At 40.1% G+C, this 19,476-nt stretch overlaps 1 protein-coding gene across 4 annotated transcripts in view; it reads left to right on the forward strand.

The window, feature by feature from the left end:
- Positions 1 to 19,476, forward strand: part of GNG12 (G protein subunit gamma 12) — a 62,233-nt gene that overhangs the window by 28,524 nt on the left and 14,233 nt on the right. Inside the window, exon 4 of one of the 4 annotated variants that reach the window (XM_034779179.1) lies at positions 8,638 to 8,681. The exons of the other annotated variants lie outside the window; for them this stretch is intronic. The gene's annotated coding sequence lies outside the window, so the exon portion shown is untranslated. The remainder of the gene's footprint in view (positions 1 to 8,637; positions 8,682 to 19,476) is intronic. 4 annotated transcript variants of the gene reach the window in all.

The raw sequence follows: 19,476 nt of genomic DNA on the forward strand, positions 1-19,476 counted from the left end.
TTTAATGGAAGGGGCCCCTGAAATTGCTTTGTCCCAGGCCCCCTGAATCCTCTGGGCGGCCCCGGAGGTGTCATCTTCTCCCCAACAAAAGAAGGTCAAACAGACAAGCCATTGTGGAACATCAGTAGACAAAAGACTTTGTTGATTGCTTCCCCCACACCCATGAAGAGGGTATGTGTGTACAAGCCCTCATCCCATCTCTGCTTGAACGCTGGGTGAGGGAATAAAGATCCCTGTCTAGGAGTAATTGTGATGACTATACTGCTTGTAATTTGGAGACAGCAAAATTTTTAAGCATAAGCAAGGGATCCCCAAGCTGCTTGGCTTGGCTGGCCCTAAAGGACATACAGAGCTTGCATATTATACCAGCTAGTATAACCTTTTGGAACTTAAGACTTTATCTTATTTGTGTATATATGTTTACCTGCTTTAACTTTATAAATAATTATCTTACTACTTTTTCTTAATAAATCATTAGTATTATAGGATTGGCTACAAGAGTTGTCTTTGGTTTGAGATCTGAGGTACAATTGACCTTGAGTAACCTGAATATTTTTTTGGAGTAGGAGTCACCTGACTATTATTGTGATTTTTGTTGTAAGGGGCCATCTATCACAACAGCAGACTTGCCTGGGTGGCAAGATAGACCAGAGTGCCCAGGAGGATTGTCTATGACTCCATGTTAAGGGATTATAGTGCTTTAGGAGTTCACGCTTATTACTGGGTTGATGAAATCTAATTATAGAATTTAAAACCAGTTTGGGGTTTGCACCTTGTTCCTTGACAGTCTGCCCTGAGATTGGCATTCATGCTTGTGAGCTACTCAAGATAGCTTGACAGGAAGGTCCAGGGTTCTGACCCATATTGCAATACTGATAATACACAGGTTTGATAGATCCTGGACTTTGTTTCAGTGGAAAGACATTTTTTGCACCCATCTCTCTCACCTCTGCAGAGCAACAGTCTATAGATGCAGTTGTTTGTCCATAAGCCATATCAAGGCCTCCTCTGTTGCACTGTGGATCTCATCCAATTCACCTTTCAATTCATATTTGGGTCACTGCATTATGATGTATTTGATGCTTTGGATGTTCTCACCGCAGTCACACAAAGGGGATTTTCCACTTGTGTATCAAGTAGCCTCATCTTCCATGTTTGTTCAGATGCAGTTCAGTGTGGTCCAAAGTCTGTGAGGCATGTCAAAACCGGGAGGGTGGCTTTGCTGGGTAAGTAGCAATGTGTTTGTTTGAAATGGTTGATGAGGTTCCAGACACTTTGCCATTCCCTGGCCAGATCTAGAGACATGAGGTGGTCATGTGTGGTGCATAGTGGTTTTCATGATTTCAGGTGTTTTGGGGGCATGTTATCCATAACCAGTCGGATCGGAAGTTCTGGGTAGTCTTTGGCACATTTAAGTTCTCATGCTGTGGCTATATCTCAGCAGATAGCTGGATGTTCAATGTTTGCTAATACAGAAAGTCACAGTAGAGGTGTTGATTTTAAAGTTCCCATGATGATTTTGCATGGTCTGATTCAGCTGCTCATTCACAAGTTGGGTATGGCAACTTCTTGTCTACACTTGTGCACAGTACTCTGCAACTCTGCCGAGACCAATGTTCATAGCACTGAGGCAGTTGATTCCCAGCTTGTTCCCACTAACTTCTAAATAATATTGATGCAAGTCTTACCTTTAGAGTCTACTTTCTTGAGGTGGTCATGAAAGGTCAGTGAGCAGTCAAGAATGACACGGAGATATGTTAGTTTTGGGTCATAACAGTTTCACAACAAAACTCAACAGTTAGTGTTTTGTGTGATTGTATTGTCAAGTGGGGAAATAGAAACTACTGATTTGCTTGGATTTGATCTCATCTTCCACCTTTGGAAGTACTCCATTATCTTATCGTCAAATGTTAAGGTCACTTCAAGCTCTTTAAAGCTATGGGCCTAAGTTGCAAGTGCCAAATCATCAGCATACTCAAACTTCTAAGCTATCATTTCAGGTAAATTGCTCGTGTATACATTGAAGAGTGTCGGAGCATGAACGGAGCCTTTTGGTAAATACATATGCTAATTGTTGTGTCTTCAATAAATGCAGCATACTGCCTTTTTCACTTAAAAACAAAAACAAAAAAAAATCTGGTATGCTTTTTATAAGCATAGCACAGGACTTGTTTGCAGCTACGTCTGTGCAGTCAAAAACTAGCTTGCTACTTGGGTAGGCTGGCATCCAGAGGGGCCCAATTCATTTCAGAATTATACACTCCATGTGGTGGTCAAGAAGGAGATTGGCCTATTAACTAGAAGAGTGATCTGCAGGTTTTCCAGGCTTTAGGATTGCAATGACCTTGGCTTCTCTCCACATGTGAGGAATTTCACCAGTCTCCAGGATGTTGGTAAAAAGCTGCATCATCCATTTCCATGTGTGGAACTCCGGATATATACTATCTTTTCCTACTGCTTTTCCTAATTCTATGGCTGCAATGGCTGTGTCAATTTTCTTACTTGTGGATGATCCAGACCGTTGGGATGACAGAGCACATGTGGACATCACCTGCTGAAATTGATGCTGGACTTGTTTACTATGTTTGTCACTGCGTCCGTAAGTGAGAGATGCAGGAGGCAGTGAGACTTATTTGTCAAAGAACGTCCTGTTTGCTGTGACTATTTGAACTATGCTTGCAGCCTAGGTAGATGAACTAGTTGACGGTCTCCACAGTACTTGACCCCTCTTGAATTGTGTGAGGGGAGGAGGGGTCTGATGGCCCACTTCGAGATTCTGGGAAGCGACTGTTAAATTGAAGGAGGAGTTTTTAAATTGGCTAAGTCTACAGGAAAGAAGCAGATAGTCAGTTGAAGGGGGAAATACTGAATTTGGGGTTGTCATCTTAGAATTTTCCAATTCTAAGACTATGCATAGGGCATTGGACTGTCTTTAATAAGGCTGAGATGGATAATTTTGACATTTTTGACTAAACTGGGTATGATAAACTTTGTGACCAGTAGGGTGACCTGACCAGATACAGTAACTCCTTGCTTAACGTTGTAGTTATGTTCCTGAAAAATGCTACTTTAAGCAAAATGATGTTAAGTGAATCCAATTTCCCCATAAGAATTAATGTAAAAAGGGGGGTTAGGTTCCAGGGAAATTTTTTTTCCACCAGATAAGACTATATTATATAATGCACAGTACGCTTTAAACAAACAGTTGAAAACTGTACACAGCAATGATGATTGTGAAGCTTGGTTGAGGTGAGAGTGTCAGAGGGTGGGATATTTCCCAGGGAATGCCTTACTGCTAAATGATGAACTAGCACTCGGCTGAGCTCTCAAGAGTTAACACATTGTTAATGTAGCCTCACACTCTACAAGGCAGCACGACTGGAGGGAGGGGAGACAGCATGGCAGAGAAAGACAGACACAGACACCCTGTGTGTGAGAGAGACGCGCATTGCCCCTTTAAGTATGCTGACACCACTCTAAGTACATTGCCTTTTTAAGTAGATCAGCAAGTTGAGACAGCAGCTGTTGCCAGCAAGCTCCTTCCATCCTGAGCCCTGTTATGTCCCCCAGCTCTGTGGAGATGGGGTTGTGACGGGTTAGATCACAGAACCCCCACTTGGGAGCTGCCACCTGATGTGCCAGGACTACTACTGCTCCTGCTTTCCTGCCCCGTCAGCTTAGGACTTCAGTGCCTTGCCTGGTTTTAGCTAAACTTGCTAGCCTGCTGCAAACCCAGACCCAGGTCTGAATCATGTCCCCTAACAGCTGTAGGCTTACCTGAAAGCAGCTTACAGAAGTGTTCCTGCCTTTAACACTCAGATGCTCAACTCCCAATGGGGTCAAAACCCTAAATAACTTCGTTTTACACTGTATAAAGTTTATACAGGGTAAACTCTAAATTGTTCACCCTCTATAACACTGATTAAGAGATATGCACAGCTGTTTGCCCACCCAGGTATTAACACATACTCCGAGTTAATTAATAAGTAAAGAGTGATTTTATTAAATACAGAAAGTAGGCTATAAGTGGTTCCAAGTAGTAACAGACAGAACAAAGTAAGTCACCAAGCAAAATAAAATAAAACATGCAAATCAATGTCTAATCAAACTGAATACAGATAATCTCACCCTTAGAGATGTTTCAGTAAGTTCCTCAGACTGGACACCTTCCAGGCCTGGGCACATTTCTTTCCCTGGGTACAGCTCTTGTTCCAGCTCAGGTGGTAGCTAGGGGATTCCTCATGATGGCTTCCCCTTTGTTCTGTCCCACCCATTTATATATCTTTTGCATAAGGCGGGAATCCTTTGTCCCTCTCTGGGTTCCCACCCCCTCCTTCTCAATGGAAAGACACCAGTTTAAAGACGGATTCCAGTTCAGGTGACATGATCACATGTCACTGTATGGGCTCGGCTACACTGGTGCTTTTCTGCGCTGCAACTTTCTTGCTCAGGGGTGTGAAAAAACACCCCCATGAGCACAACAAGTTACAGCGCTGTAAAGCGCCAGTGTAAACAGTGCTCCAGCGCTGGGAGCATGCCCAGCGCTGTAAATTAATCCCCTCGTGAAGGTGGAGTACCTGCACTTCAAAGCGCTGTCGTGGGAGCGCTCCCGTGGCAGCGCTCTGAAGTTTTGAGTGTAGCCACGGCCTAAGACTTCAAGCCTTCATTCCTTCCAGCCTGACTCACAGGAAGGCTTGCCTGCAAACAGAGCCATCCACAGTCAATTGTCCTGGTTGATGGGAGCCATCAAGATTCCAAACCACCATTAATGGCCCACACTTTGCATAATTACAATAGGCCCTCAGAGTTATATTTCATATTTCTAGTTTCAGATACAAGAGTGATACATTTATACAAATAGGATGACCACACTCAGTAGATTATAAGCTTTGTAAGGATACCTTACAAGAGACCTTTTGCATGAAGCATATTCCAGTTACATTATATTCACTCATTAGCATATATTTATAAAATCATATAGAGTGCAACGTCACAGGGGTAAAGTAGTGGGGGGCAGCAGCAGGAAGGAGGGGGACATTCTGACATTAGCATCCCTCTTCCCCCTCCCCCCGCACAGCAAGCAAGAGGCTCCCGGGAGCAGCTCCAAGGCAGAGGGCAGGAGCAGCACACGGCAGTGGCGGGAGGGCCGCTGAACTGCCGGGCAATTGATAAGCCTTCTGGGCATCTGCTGCACAGGGAACTTAAGGGAGCGGGGAGCTGATAGTGGGGCTGCTGCTCCACCCTGGTGTAGAGCTGGGGGTGAGCAGTGGGTTTTGATAGCATAGGCAGGTGCCATCCCCTTAGCTCTGCTGTCTTTGTTAGGTCCTGGTGCTGCTTCAACTATGGCAATTACTTTTCTTCCCCTCACTTGTGCTGCTAAGTGTCGTTGTGCCTATTCTGGGCCTAATTACCCCACCTCTCTTTGTTCCTATACATTAGATTATGAAACCTCTTATATTGCAGTGCCTGGGTAGCTAGACTATTTTGTTAAGGAAGCAGACAGCAGTGAGGAGCCTGCCCTCCAGAACCCCAGCCATCCAAAGCAGTGATGATGAGACTGGCTCAGGTAGCTAGCAGTAGGATGCTTGCCCTGTGGATCTCCAGCCCTGGAGCACGGAGAAGGGGAGAGCTAATCATTTGATTGGTATTACAGAGCTTGCATCCCTACCCTAGGGACGGCTGGCATCTTGGCCGACACACCAGGGAGCAAACTGAAGACCTCCAGAACTAAAAGCATGAACTGCTATAGTTTGAGCCAAAAAGCTAAGGCTCTCTAACTGCATCTGTAAATTGACTTGTGTCCTCTGCAGATTGCACTCAGTACGGCAGTGGGTTACACTTGTCAGCAGTGTTCCTCTTCTCCTTAAGGTAGCTGATGTTAAACAAACAAAAAATCAAAGCAATACCATGGAAAAGGCGGGAGTGATTATATCAGATCAGGAAAAATCACATTTTCCATAACCTTCATGACTGCCTGAGACTTTACACAGAGCAAAATAACTTGAACTCTTGTAGTATTTTAATTCTTGTCAATGTTTAAGTGAAACAGAAAAAAGAGCAATCATTTTAATGCATCAAAATGCCATTCACAAATGCACAAAATACTGTGTATCATAGAAGATAATGTATCACACTTTTACTCTCCTTTGTGCTGTAAGTATTTACTAGCTTTGCAATATGCATTATATTTAGTGACATTTTATTTTTGCAGAAATCCTTTAGATAAGTCCTTTTCAATTAGGTCATCAACTTGACCTCACACTATTGTGTTTAAATCCTCAGTGACTTTGAAATTTTAAATAGACCATAAACAAATAAAACCCTTTTTATTCCCATCATTGGAGTTCCTGGTGCATGTTTTTATTTAGTAGGTCTCTTTTAAGGCATGATCCTGCAAACCTGAACATGCTTAACTTTGTGCATATTAGTAGTACCACCAACTTCCCTGGGAGTACTTGTGCATAAAGTTAGGTACATGCATATGTTTTTTCAGTCTTGGGGCCTGCAAACTCAGGGCCTATGACCTCATCTGGCAAGGATTAACTCGGTTTTTGTGTATTGCACAGCATTGAGTCCAGTGTTGGTGTTAAACAAATAAACTCATTCAGAGTTTAGGACCCTTAAGGGAGGATCTGCAGAAGGACTATCACTTCAGGAAGAGCCTCACTGGATCACCACAGGCTGCCTGTATGGAAGCTTATCCATAAAGATGTGTTTTGGGCTTCGAAAGTTCAAGGAGTCTAAACATAGTCCTTTAGGCAAATTTCAGTGCCGGGAACCAGGCAATTCAGTAGGGTGGCAATGTCAGGAATTCTTACAAGTTCCTTCAATGGGTAATTCCCTCAGGAACCTGAAAACAGTCATACTGGATTGTGAAATTTCAGTTATAGAGACATTTAAATACCTGTACATAGCACAGGTTTTATAGGCTGACCAGTTTTGTTGGGTGCTCAATCGCTTTGAAAATCAGGCCATTTATTTTAGGTGCCTAACCGTGGACTTTAGTGCCTAACTTTAGCCGCTCAAGTTTGAAAATTTTGGCTGAGGCCCATTTTTTAAAATAGCAAACCTGGTCTAGAACAACCAGAACCCCCATAGCTAAATTAACCAACCAGCACTCAAGTAACATTTCTCCCTCCCTCCCAACAAACCCCATACCTTTTAAGCCCCCAAATGCCTGAAAAAATAGTTGTCTTGAAGCATGCCTTCCAGGGAATAAACTTGAGCTGTTTCAGACCCAGAGGCTCAGGTGAATTCCAAAGTCCAGGTCCTTTCATAAAAAACATATCGAAGCCCTTCCCATTTTAATCAAGATCCCAGCTCAAGTGCCTCCAACAATTGTAACTGTGGCAGACCCTCAAGAGAAGCAGGTGGCTTTATAGCTCAAAACCAGCATCTGAAAGGAGAAGATGTATTGTAAAACATAGCTTATAAAAATGACACCTCCTAACTCAACAGATCTGCTTTCTCTCAGTATTCAGAAGAAAAACGGATTATTTAAGTGACAGTAAGTTCACTGCTTTTTACTCCTGTTAGCTCTGAAGAGTCAAAGCAGCGAAGGAGTGACTGAGCTAGATTCTGTTCCTCCTTGTGTATCATCTACCAATTTGTCTACAAATTTCCATGTAAGAGAAGTGCGGTTCACATGAGTCACTGAGAGCATAATTAAAAGATAAGGTCATTGCACAGGTATCCCTGAGGGTGCAACTTAAAAATGATGAGGTGGTACATATGTAATTTGCCTGCAGAACCTTTGTTGCTGGTGGTGATAACCATCTGAACCCATACTGGGGAGTTTGCAGAGCTGGCAGTTTGAAAAAACGTTCACTTGTAAAGTGAGCACATTTAATATGAAATCAGAGACCATAAACATGGAACTCTACAATGTCATTTATATAGTCAGTTTTCAGATCAGAAATAGAATGTAATTATCACCTAAAAACTAATAAAGAACTGATGCAGAATTCAGAGTATTGGTGTAATATGCTGCTGATACACTAGGCGGCAGGCAGGTCTACCTGATCTAACTTTGGTTTCTGAATAGTTGCTAGGTACAGTACTATGTAAAGCATAACAATAGTCTAATCTTGAGGTGACAAAGGCAGAGCAGGTGGTAGTGAAATCCACATTCAACAGAAAAGGTGTCTGATTGGATGTGGAGTTCCAAAGTTGTGGTGTTACACACACACACACACAGAGAGAAATGCCATCAAAGAAACAAGAGATACTTTTAAACATCACATCCAATCAATTCCAAAGCTGTCATGTTACAGACAAACAGAGAAATGCCGTTGAGTGTAATGCCAGTCATCTTCATATGGGTATTGTGAGAGTTAATTTAATCATGTTTGCAAAGCACTATGAAATTCTCAGAAGATATTAGTTAAATGCAAAGATTATTATAATTTAGTAGTAGTATAATAAACGTATGCAGTTGTAGGAACCACTAAATATGTCCAAAATATTAGAGGCCATGTTGAGGCCTGTTTAAAAATTGGGTTCTTAAATTCTAACAAAGGTTTGTTTTCATTTGTTTTAATCTTAATTGTATGAATGTTGAAAATGTACTGTGAAAGGTCACTAAATGCATTAAAGAACTGTGGGAAACATCACCTGCTTTGTTGACTTTATTTTCAGGTGAATCACCTTGATGCAGGTGAATCGTTTATGGAAAATCCTACGTAAGTGTGGGGAAAGTGTTATGGCAAAGTGATATTTACATTTAGCTGCCTTGATGGTATGATTAGTAGTTGATAATGCAAAAATGTCAACATTCTGCAAAGCATGTAGCCATATTCAGGCTTAATATTTTTCTATGGAACGGTTAAGAATCATTTCTCTTCTGTTTATGCTTTCATTAGCTCAGAGTGGCTACAGCAGTGAGTACATGCCAGACGATCACATCATGCTGAATAATTTAAGACCTAAAATGGCATGTGGATTACCTTATATGGCATGGCTCAGAGGATGGTTTTAGGTGGGTTTTTGGTTTAAGTTAAAGGTGATCTTCTAATCTAGACTGTAGTTTCTCTCTGGAAAGTTAGATAAGATACATTAAAGATGCATCAGTATATTAGTAAATTCATCCTGTTTGAGATATACTAAAGGTTCACATCCTCACCTCAGTAGCAGGAAAAAATGGACTGTACACATTTTATAAGATGAAGAATTAACAGAAATATGTACTCTGAGAAAGTATGAACAAAGGGAATATATAATACTTTACTGCAGCTCTGTATTTAAAATAGATCTTAAATCCATGTTTCTATGGTAAATCTCCTTTTGAAAGGCTTTTAGTTCAGCTGTTTAATTTACTTTTGACTCCAACAAAGTGGTTTAGCAGGATTGTTTTCTGTGTTACAAAAAAAAAAAAAAGTCTGGCAAGGAACATCATTTGCCTCAGCATTTCTCCCTCTGGTGGTGGGGGCCTGGAGTAAATCAATTCTACTCCAGAGGTTTTTAATTCTTCACTTTGGTTTATTTTTCAGTATTTGCAAGGTGGGCCTCAGGGTAGGCCTGAGTAGTTCTCTTAAGCAAAAAACAAATTCACAACACACAAAAAATACGTATGTGTCCCTGCCTCCTCTCCAGGGCGTTGCCTTATTGTGCTGGCTTCTGGTCACCAATCCTTTCCCCAACAGACATTAACTTGATTGTTTCCCCTATAGAAAGAACAGCCTTCCACCTAGGAGTAGCCTTTTCTCCCTCCTGCAGCTTGTTTTCTCATCCCTCCTCCTCTCTCACCAGAAGAGAGATTTTTAAAGGTCACTCCTGGTGGCCATTAAATTGAACTCAGGTGTGTCTAATTAACCTGAGATGATCTCATTTCAGCTCATGGGGAAAAGGGCCTTCACCATTCAAGGCCTGATATACCAACCTTCCACCATGCTTATAGCTGTCAGTTCTGACTTTGTCACACAGAACAAGTGAAGTATATTGGAATTCCAGTGTTTGGTGTTTTTTCCATTGGTTTTCATTATTGTGATTTAAAGAGAAACTTATTTATGATGTATTAGTATTTATGATGATTGCTCGAATAAATTTGTTAGTCTCTAAGGTGCCACAAGTACTTCTGTTCTTTTTTGCGGATACAGACTAACGAAGCTGCTACTCTGAAACCTATGATGATTGTGTATATAGTATTGAGTGGGTGCATATTTATAAATAAAATGTAAAGTTAATTAAAATATGCTCCCCTTCATTAACATAAACAGCACAATGATGCTTTTTTGCATGCAGAAGGAGACTGTGGGCTCCATAGTTTGTTCCCCATGTCCCATAGAAGCTGCACCACCCTGATTCCACAAGACTGAGGCTCTGTTGTTCAGAAGGTGGTGAATTGGGGGAGCAGCCACTCTTTGGGGCTTGCTCCCTGTAGAAGTGCATAGATCTCTGAGCAAAAGTTAATACTACTCCAATATCACTAACTCCTGTTTTAGGCCTACACCTTTCTCAGTGAGGAGGGATTGCCTACACTTGGGTAGGGGAGCCAACAGCGGCAAGGCCAACTAAGGTTGTGCACTGTCATGGGGAGCCCTGCAGTATCATTGAGGGTTCAGTACACCATGTGGGCATCTTCTTTTTCCCACAGTTCCTGGGATTTGCACAATTTGAAGGCAGTATCCCCTTCCACCGTGCAGTCCCCCAAGTCTCAGTGTATTCAAGGGTGTACTCAAAGGACACCTTCATCCCAGAGCTTCCTTGGCAATTCTGCTGCCCCTGTGGTGCTTCTATAGGAGTGTAGGGTATGGCCTTTAGTTTTACTTTGGGCTGGTATTACTTTTTGTATAAAAACATTACTTAGAAACTTGCGACCACACATAGACTGTGACTTTGGATACCTGTTACAGTTGGCCTCATACTGTGGATTGACACAGTGCATGGTGATAAAATCACCATTAATTGGTGTATTAAGATTACACATGTTAAGTACTGTAATGCTCACTGTGGTTCTATGTTCAGTCTGGTTTATTGCTGGATCCACATTGTTAAGTTAGTCAATTTAAAAGCAGTTCTCTGTCAAAAGAAATAGTGGCAAAATACTCAATATTTTATTCTTAATCTTTATTTAGGTCTTTGTTAGACTAGAATTTTTGATGTATTCTTTTAAAACTAGAGCATCAGCTGAATTTATGCAACTGTAGTGAATAGCAAATTATCTACAAAGGAATGCTGAGATGGAATTCCCTTGTGTACTTTTACAGGAGTGAGTTAATTACACTTCACTCAGCAGGTTGTTCATAAATCCTAGATCTAAGAGTCAGTAAAAAAAAGATAGATTGGCCTTTAACTATCCCAGCTGGAACTCGGCTTTAAGACTGAGCCATATACCTGCTCAGACTGTTGTTTTAAACACTTATAGCACTGTATGTTCGGCATTTAAAGTCTGCAGAAAGAAGCAGGATGATGTATTGAAAATAGTTGTGTGCGTTCTACTTTGGGAGAAAAGTTTTAACTTTGTGTATGTGTTTTTCTGTTATCGCTTGTAAAAGGGAGAATATGCAGAACACACTAAATGCACGTTAAGACACATTTTCCCCCTGTTTGTTAAACCTTTCCTTACCAGGGTAGTGCTCTCCTGGTAGAGGTCATTGTAGATGTGTTTGTTTATTCTCTTGCTAAATGAAGAGCTTTAGCACAGTGGATACTATAGTTTTGAAATATGTAGAAGAGGGCAGGTGATTTTGCTGGTTTCTAGTGCTGATTAATTTTCCTCCACAAATTTTGTTTCTTTTCTGGTTTAGACAATTTATTTTATTTTTCAAAAGTTCTTATTTTTTTAAGGGAAGAACTTTTTTATGGCGGATTGATGCAGATAACTGCAGTGCAAATATGTGACTGTTGTGTGCTGCTTTCTGAACTCATCCATTGATTTGGTTTGTACTCAATCGCTGAGTATGGCTTCATACAAAATCTGTGTGACCAGTATGTCTGTACAGATGTTTCCTGGTGTCCAGGTTTGACCTTAAACATCCAACTGTATGCTCAAAAGGGATTAATATTTCTGTAAATCATGAGCCCTAGGGCAGGTTCTTTTGGAGCAGGGCACTTTTAAAAAAAGGCATTTTCCCAGTGGGTAGTTGATTCCATCGTTCAGCCATAAAGCGAGTGTGGAGGCAATAAGAGAAAACAACTGAGCTGAAGAGACAGCAGGGTAAAAAAGGACAAAAGATGATAGAGAGCGCACAACAAAATAGAAGATGCTGCTCTGGGGAGTAGCTGGAGGATTAAGGCTGTTTAGGATCCATGGCTCAGAAGTAATGGGAGCATCAATTCAACAGAGTGGTGTGAGGGTTCAGATTGTGGGTATATGGTAGTCACAGTTTAAAGAGGCCAACTTGAACGATTTCATTGCTGATTGGTTTGATGTCGATTTGCCCCCCAAAAAGAAATGTTCATCGTCAAATTGGAAGATGAATTGTCTCTAGAGCCCTTTCAGATATCTGAAATGTGCTCTGTCTTTAACACATTTGACAGAAAAGGTTAGACAAACTACAAATAGGCATAAGATAATCAGGTTTATAAGTAAGGCCTGGTCAACGCTAAAAAGTTAGGTTGACCCAGCTACATTTCTCAGGGGTGTGAAAAATTCACACCCCTGAGCGACATAGGTTAGCTGATCTAACCCCTGGTGGTGACCGCACCAGGTCAATAGAAGAATTCTTCAATCAAGTTAGCTACCGCCTCTGAGAGAGGTGGATTACAGCCCTTCACTGATGGGAGAACCCCTCCTATTGCAGTAGTGTGTGTCTACACTGAAGTGCTACAGTGGCGCAGACAAACCCTAAGACAGTTGAGTGTCATGGTAGTGGTTAGCCTGGATTTTTAGGCGGAGCAGGAAGGGGAGGGATGCTTGCACTCCACATCGCCTTCTCCTTGAATCCTTTCTTCTGCTTCCTGTCTCATCACATACGTTCAAGCTCCTCTTCCACAAGGCTCTACGTAATCTTGGCCCTACCTACATCTCTGCTCTCTCTTCCTATTATCCCCATCTCACTCCCTATGCTCTTCCCAAACCTCTCCCTACTCCTCCCTCTGTTCCTGTCTCCCAATCCCAGCTTCATGCCTTCTCTCTTGCAGCCCCAGGAGTGCAACAGTCTCTTTGTTCCCTGCCACCAAGAGTCCTCACTCTCCTTCAAATTCCTCTTTAAATTCCACTTCTTCAGAAAATCCTTCATCTCATCATTAGTAAATACCAGACCCTCCCTCTCTTCAATTGTTGTCCTTAACCTATGGTTAAATAGGTGGCTACTTGGATTACTGCTCCTGACTGGCTAAAACTTGCCCGCATCGTATCATTTTTGTTAACCCCACTCACTTCTTTATCTCATCTGCTTCTTATGCCTAATATTTTAGGTTATGTCTACACTACAGCCTATGTCAGCAAAACTTATGTTGCTCGGGGTGTGAATATTCCACCCCCCTGTGTGATATAAGCTTGTGTGCACAGTGTTATGTCGGCAGGAGAGCTTCTCCCGCTGGCATAGCTTATGCCACTCGTGGAAGTGGGTTTTTTAATGCTGACGGGAGAGCTCTCTCCCATTGGTATAAAACATCTTCACCAGATGTGCTGCAGCTGTATCTGTACAGCTGTGCTGCTGCAGTGATGTATGTATAGACATGGCCTTAAATTGCAAGCTGTTTGGGGCAGGGGCTGTCATTTGCTATATGTTTGCGCAGCATCTAGCAGAATGGGGCTTTACGTGGCTGACATCTAGGTATGAACACAATATTATGTTAAACAATACCTGTCTTGTGTAGTTTGTATACCATGAGGTCTTTGGGCTAGGAAATGTGCCCTACCTATGGTCTGTAAAGTTCTCTCTAATTTTACAGTTGCATGCAGATGTTTTATAATACAGTGATGCCAAAGTTTTCTTGATGAGTAGAAAACAATATGTCCATATTGAAGCAAGCTTTTGAGAATATATTTAACACACCCATTCTTTCCAGTTACACCACGTGCAACCCAAACCACTACCAAGTGCAATACTTAAAATGGGGATCAACTCCCTCCCCCCACTGTAAGGCGAATCTAAGTGTAGCAGGAAATGACAGATCAATGGGTATCCTACTGAGAAAATTACTAGGAAGACTTGGAATCTCCTGATGTTTTTGTCCTTGTACTGTAATGCTCTACCTGCTGATGGGAGTATATGACTGGTAATTGGAAGCATGACCTATTTCTACCTCTTTGAGGAGCTTTTTAAAGAATCATTTGCTTAATAGCCCATTAAGAAAATCCTTCTCCTAAACTTTGAGCACAAATAAATATATAAATTCTTCAGAGTTGTGTTCAAAATGTATATAAAGTTGCGGACAGCTCATCACCATAATCTGAAGTAGAGTGCAAATACTACCATTGAGAATTTTTGTGACCATTTGTGTAGTGTAGATTCCCCTTGACTCTGAAGGAAAAGAAGATTATTGGGTAGTATTTTGGTTGTTTAAAACGCCTCTTAAAATTAGGAATTTATGTAGGCAGCCAGCCCGTCTTTAGAATCACATAGCCAGTCTGTATTCTGTTCAAAAAATCTGCAGAAGAGATCTACTCAGTTTTGGGAGGACTATGTAAAGTAGTGCTGCTTCTTATGTTTATTTGAAGATGAGGGAAGAAATAGTATAGGTTCAGTACCAAATTTGGCAATTTAATTTCCAAAGGGCATGAATGTCTTGTATGTCTGAATTACCAAAAAGCCTAACTATTTAAGAAAATGGACACTGGAACTTATTAATAAGGTCATTATTAGAATTTTCTTTTGTCCAGTACTTTTTAAGGTCAAATTTTACAATGTAAATCCAGCGTAACTCCATTGATTTAAATGGGAGAAACTAGTTTTCAATGAAGCTAATCTGGATTTACATCAGTGAAGCTGAGAGAAAAATTTAGCTCTTAAACTTTTTAGTAGCTGCTCTTTGACATTTTTCTTTTGGCCAAGAAAGATTTAATACAAAAGGTAGAAAAATCATTGTGTGTATTCCATTTTAAGAGAAAATATTTTCCTTTTTTTTCCCCCCTGCAACTTTTTTATTATTTGTATTGTTGTAGCACCTTCGAGCACTAGTCATGGATCAGGATACCATTGTGCTATGCACTGTACAAACACAGGACAAAATTTTATAGTATATTAAGTAAAAATTGAGATGCATGGAACCAAAGTTCGGATTGTATTTATTGGAGTGGATCCGGGCTCTCTGGGAAAGGACTTCACACCACTTAGCAAATACCTCTTTGTTACTCCAAACATTTTTTAAAAAATATACAACCAATTTGCTCTGTTGATAGCCAATAAATCTTTGAATATGAATATAATGTACTTAATATCAAATTCAGTGGCTGTATTGCTTGTCCTATCTAACAGCATGTGTTGCAGGTTAGCAGCTGGAAGTTTTGTCTTAAACAAAAAACAGCATGTTCAAACAAGCACATTGTATTCTTGCAACAAGGGACCATGTTTTGGCTAGGCATTTGCATGGTGCCTAGGACAATGGGGCTGTGGCCCGTGACTGGGACTCCTAGGTGCTATTGTAATACAATTAATAAATAACTGACCTAGAGAATACAACTCTCAATCTGGCTAGATTCTTTAAATTGTTGGGGGAAAAAATCTGCGAGAAGTCCAGTTAGGACCTGAGTTCTCAACCTCAGGCAATGTAGTTGGACCACATTTGAATAGAGGCACACTCCCCTGCCCTTTTACAATCACATAATATCCTTGTGGCAACAACAGCAATTGTTTGTGTAAAAGTTTTATGTTTAACTTGTCCTCAGCAGTATTTCAGTACAGTCCTTACCTTAGGCCTTAGTTCCTCCTGTGCCACTGACACATTGGGTAGTCCAGTTCCTTCACTGATTAGTCACTTGCTAATTGTGGTACTTCCCAAGTGATGCCAGCACACTCAATATCCTATCTCATTGACTTCTGCCAGTTCTTTCTTGGCCTTCCTTGATTTCTCTTTCCTCCCTCGGTACCCAGTTGAGTGCTTGTTTAGCATGTACGCCATATGGAAGATGGAAGACATGTCCCAAATACCTGAGCCTTCTTTCTGTGATGATTTTTTCGAACGTCCTGCTCTCTTAGCCCCCTTACTCTCCCATTTGTTATGTTGTCGTTCAATGAAATGTGTAGCCTCTTCCTCAGCCATCTGTGACGGGCAGCCTCCAATCTCTTTTTGTTAGCGATTGTCATTGGCCAAGTCCCTGCTCCGTACAGTAGCATGCTCAGTACAATGCATTGTATAATCTGACTTTTAGTTTGGTGTGGAGACCTCTGTCTGACCAGATATTGTTTATCCTCCAAAAGTGTTGCTTGCTTTCCCTACTCTCGTATGCCTATTCTTTATCACAGCCACCTTCGAATGTCATCACACTCTCCAGATAGCAGAACTCTTCTACCTGTTCAATTTCTGTTCCACTCACATACACCTTTGCATCTGTTGTCCTACCTTCGTAAATCGGTTTCCTTTACATTTATTTTCAATCCAATTTTTGCTGCTTCCTGTTCTACCTCTGATGCAAGGACAGTCATTCTGTTCCATTTTAGACTTAGTAAAGTAATGTCATCAGCAAAGTCAAGGTTATCTAGTGCATCTCCGTTAACCCAGGTTATAGCATCCATGATGCCTTTTGTTGCCTGCTTCATTATCCAGTCTACTGCTAATCCAAAGAGGATTGGTGGTAACTCATGCCCTCGTCTAACTCCTAGTCATAATATCAAACTACTTTCCAAAGCCTGTGTCCAGTCTTACAGCACAGTTGCTGATTTTATGTGTGCACGCATATTTTTGTTAACCATTCAGCCATTGCATTCTTCACTTCCTTTACAACTTTTGGTTGTACACCAGGTGGTTCTAGTGCTCTTAAATTTATCTGTTTGCTCCAGAGATTTATCTTGAACACCTCAATCTCCATTCAGTTCAAAACATCCACATATGATGTGTATGTTGGGTTTTTTGATTTGCAGACATAGTAGCACATAAAAAATGCATTCTCTGCAATAATTACACTGGTATTGGCCTGTATGACTAGTAATATCAATTGATCTTTTTTAAATGCATTGAGATTGCCTGAAGTGTGAAATACATTTATCCAAATAAATATGTTCTTTGTTAATATTAACTTTTCCCACTTTCTCTTACTGTATGACTTTTACGTTTTCTGATTAAAAACTAAAACCTGGAGAAAATGGCCTTTAATATTCCTTATCATACTTTTTTGCTGAGTTAATTTTCAATGTTGGTCTATTTTTATTTCTACTATCTTCTATGGGTATTATTTCTCTTATTAATAGTATTAACATAAGAGAATCTATTGAATGGGAGTTGGTGGCTTTAAAATTGTCTTACTAATTGATTGCCCTGCAATTAAAGTATTATTTTGAAATTGCACGTGACTACCTCTTGCAGAAAACAGCCTTACTTTCCAGCACAAGAGCTGAGTCATATCTCTCTAGTGCTTCTTTTCTTTCTCTGATTGTCTCACAGTAAGATGAAATAATCTATGTAATGAAGGGGAACACGGCCCTGTAGCAAAAATTTCTATAAAAAATTAATAATGTAAACTCTCCACCCACATAAAAGGAAAATTGATATAATAGCTGTGCCTTTTTGTTCTGCTATGGTTAAGGTTCTGTCAGTATTTCCATGATAAAGTCCTAGTTTTAGGGGCTTCGTCTAAATATAAAAATTCACTGTCAAATTTTACTTGTAACATTTCTAGTGAAGGAGGAATGATTTGTGTAAATTAAAATAAAAGCTTGTTGAGCTCTTTATAACTGCAGAACCAGTAGAAGTGAACAGTTTAAGATTCTTTTTATATTTATAGAAGAAAAATTGCTTTAATTTATAAATAAAAGTCTCATCCTGTGGTCCTTAGGCAAAACTCCTCTTTGAACTCTTTGGGAACTTTGACTCAGTAAAGAATGTAGGTTTAGGCCTGTAAAAGTAAAGCAAGACCTGACAAAAATTGAAAGAAAATTTCAATGCAAACAGTTTTTTTTGATAGCAAAAGTCAGGCTAACTGTAACCCTAATAACGCAAAACTTGTAAAAGCAAAAATTATATAAAACAAATTAAAAAAAACTGTATAAAAAGTTGTTGCGACCTTATCTAAATAAAATAAAATATAAACTAAAGTCTAAATAAATAAATCAATAAAATGTTATCAAAATAACCTATATATAAACAAAATGCAGCTGTTGCTCATTATTGTTTGTAACAAAAGGTATAAATGCTTGCTGTAATTGTTTACCTGTAGAGAGACCTGTCTAAAAGAGGAAGACCCTGTGTCCTAGTGCACTCTCTCCCTCTATGCAATTGCTTAATAAAGTATCTGACTTTGTTGCAAACAACCAAACAGTAAGAACTGTTTTTTTCTCTGACAGGCCTTGATTCGTGTAGTATAAGTTCTAATTGCTTTTTATATGGGGGAAAGAGATATGTATGGGTTTTTGAGCAAGACCTTAACAGAAGTCTTTTCTCTATTTCTTTAAAATTGCATTTTATTTTTAAATTATGTTTTTAAACTTAAACTTGCTGCTGTAAAACCAAAGCAGTTTGTTATTGTACGTGAGTTCTGGCTTTCTAACTCCTCTTTTTTTTAAATAGTTGCGAGTCACTGTCCAGTAATGTTCCAGTCTCCTGGCTCAGTTCACTGGACAGTGGTGTAGCTATGTCATGTGAGTAGTTTTACTGGCAGAGCTGTAAACATGTCAGCTCAGGTGCTGTCTGGAAGATAGTGTCATAAGAACTTTGGTTTGGGCATTGTTGTAAGTTTCTGGTAAGCAATCTCTTAAAGATCATATTGCTCACACATGTCTGGTACAAAACAGCCAGTGCTCTCATGGGACTGGTTTCCCTTTTGTAGTTGCACAACAGGAAATCTGAACTATTATGAGTTCTTTAGACTGCTAACTACAGCTTATTTTGTGATTGTGTGGAACTAAAACGTTTTCACTTAGGCATCAGTAAGTGTAAGATTTTAAACTAGACTAAGCTGTTTTCAGTGTTAAATTATTACTTCCCATTTTAAAAACTCTTCTTCCATATTTGTGATAGACTATATAATACATTCCTGGATGACCAATGTCACTTAAAAATATCCCTTATTGAGCTGGCTATGACTATCTTGTATGTGAAAAATAGCCTGTTTGCTGTGTAAGCCTTTAAATATGGTGAGTCAGCAGATGGTTAATTCACCGCATAATAAACCAAAACAGAAAGTCTCTTGACTTTTTAATTCTCAGCAGTTTTCAGTTAGGATGTATTTTCCAAAAATAAAAAGTGCACCTGAAAACACTTGACCACCACCAAAACCAGACATCCTGCTCAAATAATAGCATGCTGTTTCCCAGCCAAAAAGAAAAAAATATCTACCTTGTGAATATTTTTCATATGCGAATTGTCACTGTGACAGTGTACCCCATAAGGTTTTATGGGGGGGTGCTCATAAATGTATGTTTGATATAACTGGACTAG

This window comes from Trachemys scripta, chromosome 8 (assembly GCF_013100865.1).
Source record: "Trachemys scripta elegans isolate TJP31775 chromosome 8, CAS_Tse_1.0, whole genome shotgun sequence".
Taxonomy (NCBI): Eukaryota; Metazoa; Chordata; order Testudines; family Emydidae; genus Trachemys; species Trachemys scripta.